Genomic DNA, 4,130 nt, shown 5'->3' on the forward strand with positions numbered 1-4,130 from the left:
TCTCTTGCCTCAGCCTTCCAAGTAGCTGGGACCACAGGTGCCCGCCACAATGCCCGGCTATTTTTTGGTTGCAGTTGTCATTGTTTGGCAGGCCCGGGCTGGATTCAAACCCGCCACCTCTGGTGTATGTGGCTGGCGTCTTAGCTGCTTGAGCCACAGGCGCCAAGCCTGGGTCTCACTCTTGCTAAGTCTGGTCTCTAACCCTGGAGCTCAGGTGATCCACTTCTGCCTCCCAAAGTGCTAGGATTACAGGTGTGAGCCACCAATCCAGACTTTCAAATATAATTTTTAAATGATCGTATTGAAAAGTAATAAAATTGGGCAGCACCTATGGCTTAAAGGAGTAGGGCACCAGCCCCACATGCTGGAGGTGGCAGGTTCAAACCCAGCCCTGGCCAAAACTGCAAAAAAAAAAAAAAAAAGTAATAAAATTTGCACCTTTAAGTAAGGGGCCAAATATGTAAAATTTGCACCTTTATGTATTCAGTTCATTATGTTTATTTTTAAATTCAAATGTTTCTTTAAGTGGCTGAGTCTCTGTCCCCGGACTGGAGTGCTATGGTGCTCACTGCAGCCAGGAACTCTTGGCTTCAAGCAATCCTCCCGCCTCAGCCTCCTCGTAATTGTGGGGATTACAGAATGAGCTACACTCAGCTCCTTGTTTTTTTAGATAAAAAGACAGGCTCGGTGGTTCATGCCTATAATCCTACCACTCTGGGAGTCCTAGGTGGGAGGATCCCTGAGGTCAGGAGTTTGAGGCCAACCTCAGGAAAAGTAAGACACTATCTCTACAAAAAAATAGAAAAAATTAGCCAAGCTTGGTGGCAAGTGCCCGTAGTCCTGGAGCCCAGGAGTTTGAGGTTGCAGTGAACTATGATGCAACTGTACTCTAGCCTGAGGGACAAAGCAAGACTGTGTTGCAAAAATAATAATAATTTTAGCCAGGCATGGTAGCTCATACCTATAATCCTAGAACCTTGGGAGGCTGAGGCAGGTTGATCGCTTGAGCTCAGGAATTGGAGACCAGCCTGAGCAAGAGGGAGACTATGTCTCTACTAAAAATAGAAATACTACTGGCAGCGCCTGTAGCAGCTAGGGTGCTGGCCACATACACCAGGGCTGGCTGGTTCAAACACGGCCTGGGCCTGCCAAACAACAATGACAACTACAACAAAAAAATAGCTGGGCATTGTGGCTGGCGCCTATAATCCCAGCTACATGAGAGGCTGAAGCAAGAGAATTACTTAAGCCCAAGAGTTTGAGGTTTCTGTTAGCTGTGACACCACCACACTCTACCAAGTGTGAGAAAAAGTAAGAAAAACTAGCACAGTGAGAAAAAGTAAGAAAAACTAGCTAGGCCTTGTTGTGGGCACCTGTAGTCTCAGCTACTTGGGAGCCTGAGGTAAGAGGATCACTTGAGCCCAAGAGTTTGAAGTTGCTGTGATGTATGATGCCTCGGCACTCTACTGAGGGCAACATAGTGAGACTATGTCTCAAAAAAAAAAAAAAGAATATAAACTATATCTCTCCCAAGACAATTACTTCTCTATGGACTGAATTATTACTACTAATAATTTGACATGTCTTCAAGTCTTTATGTCCTTTGAAAGAAAAACCACATACTATTCAACACACATACACAACACACACACACAGTCTACTAACTGGTTTTTATTGTCTCAGTTGCTATATGTTTCAGGAATAATGAATGACTATGTGGTATTAGTTTACAAACCCAGAAAAGGAGACAGATATGTATAGGCTAAATAACATTATCAGAAAAGAAGGCATTGATAGCTTGAAATACAAGCCAGCTTCTATATCTTGAAAACTCTGTACATTTTAGTTATCATACATGATAATTATGCAGCTATCTTTTATTTGTAAAAAAAAAAAAAAAAGGCTAGGTTTTGCAGGAAATTTAATAGCCACTTAAATAACCTCTCTTCTTGCCTCAGTTTATTTTTACACACACACACCCCCGTTTTAATGAAAAAGCAGACTTAAAATCTCACAGATCTGGGCGGCACCTGTGGCTCAGTGAATAAGGCGCTGGCCCCATATACCGACAGTGAGAGGTTCAAACCCAGCCCCAGCCAAACTGCAACAAAAAAATAGTGGGGCATTGTGGCAGGTACCTGTAGTCCCAGCTACTCTGGAGGCTGAGGCAAGAGAATTGCCTAAGCCCAAGCAAGAGCTGGAGGTTGCTGTGAGCTGTGACGCTACTGTGGGCAATAAAGTAAGACTCTGTCTCTAAAAAAAAAAAAAATAAAACTCACAGATCTCTCAGGTTCTCTTTTCTTTTATTTATTTATTTATTTATTTTGTTACTGGATCTTGCTTTGTTGCCCAGAATGGTTTCAAATTCCTGGCCTCATACAATCCTTCCACTTCAGTCTCCCAAGTTGCTGGGATCACAAGCTGAGCCATTACACTCAGCTTCTCTCATGAGCCTATCATGTATTGGGTATAGTACAGAATAAAAGTTGACAAAGAGTAGCTTCACCTGTCCATATCTGAGTTGGTAATTCTTGTTTTAGGCTTTTCTCTTTGTATATATCTAACTTTTTTTTTTTTTTTTGAGACAGAGCCTCAAGCTGTCGCCCTGGGTAGAGTGCTGTGGCATCACAGCTCACAGCTCACAGCAACCTCCAACTCCTGGGCTCAAGTGATTCTCCTCCCTCAGCCTCCCAAGTGGCTGGGACTACAGGCGCCTGCCACAGCGCCCAGCTATTTTTTGGTTGCAGCTGTCATTGTTGTTTGGCAGGCCCAGGCTGGATTCGAACCCCTGAGCTCAGGTGTATGTGGCTGGTGCCTTAGCTGCTTGAGCCACAGGTGCCAAGTCTATATCTAACGTTAAATATTGGATAAATATTATGAAAACCCTAAAAAAATTTTAACTCAGTATTTATTCCATGTTCTTCTTAAAGATTATGTGGCCATTTTTATGGCACTTCATTCAAGCTTCACTTATTACATGGATAATTGTATATCAATAACTTACACAAATAACCACCTCCTCTGATGAACTGTGAGCACTTCAAGGGCAGGAAGCAGATTTTGTTTTTGTTTTTTCAATCTTTTTTTGTTTAAACTAAGTTTTTTTTGTTTTGTTGTTGTTGTTGTTGCAGTTTGGCCAGGACTGGGCCCGAACTCATGACCCTCGGGGACACCCCATGGGGACACCCCACTCACTGAGCCACAGGCACCACCCTGTTTTTTCAATCTTTATATCCTTAGTTTATGACAGAGTACCTGGCATTGCGTATATGCTCAATTATTGCCAAGATTCCTTGATTCCTCTGAGTCAGCTGTTTGCAAATCCTTAACATTCACTCAACAAATGTTTTTGAGTGCCTACTATGCACTAGACATTATGCTAAGTCCCAGGGAAACAGTAGTGAGTGTATATATATATATTATACAAACCAGCTACTTAATTGACCTCGTCTTGGAAAAAAATTGTCACAGCAGACTAGCCGAAAGCCTAAGGTGACCAGATTTTAACATTGGTAAAGCGGGACACCATTGACCAGGGTAGGGGGAAGGAGGCGGGGAGGCTGGCTATTGGCTAAGCTGTTTATGGTTTGGGACCCTGGCGGTGGTGGGGGGGGGGGCCCTACTTGTTTGTTCCAGACAGTTTGGCTCCTTCTGAGCTAATTGTCCTTGCCTAGAAGTGAGGGAGGGAACCAGTATTCTTCTGATACCATTCCACCCGGGTGACCTTGCCCAGGAGGGGAGTAGGGAATTTACATTAGCCTTTTCATTCCAAGTGAAGTTACATTAACCTCTTCATTCCCAAATGGAGTTACATTAACCTTTTCAGCAGCCGTATATTCCCTTCCCATTCTCCCACTGTTCCCTAGCTTGTCATGCATTCTTTCTAAAAATCGGGACTTTTTAAAAACACCGCCAGGATGCAGGACAAATTGTTAAAAATCAGGACTGTCCCACCAAAAGCGGGACGTCTGGTCACCTTACAAAAGCCCCCCTGATGAACTCTATCTCCAGAAGACTAAAAAGGACCTGCTGTTACAGATGGGTGATTCACCTCCCATTTCAAAGCAGTCTCCAAGATGATAAAGGAAGTAGGTCTTTATAACTTGCAGTGGACTTTCACTTATTTATTT

Source organism: Otolemur garnettii, unplaced genomic scaffold, assembly GCF_000181295.1.
Source record: "Otolemur garnettii isolate 467f Iridium unplaced genomic scaffold, OtoGar3 scaffold00099, whole genome shotgun sequence".
NCBI lineage: Eukaryota > Metazoa > Chordata > Mammalia > Primates > Galagidae > Otolemur > Otolemur garnettii.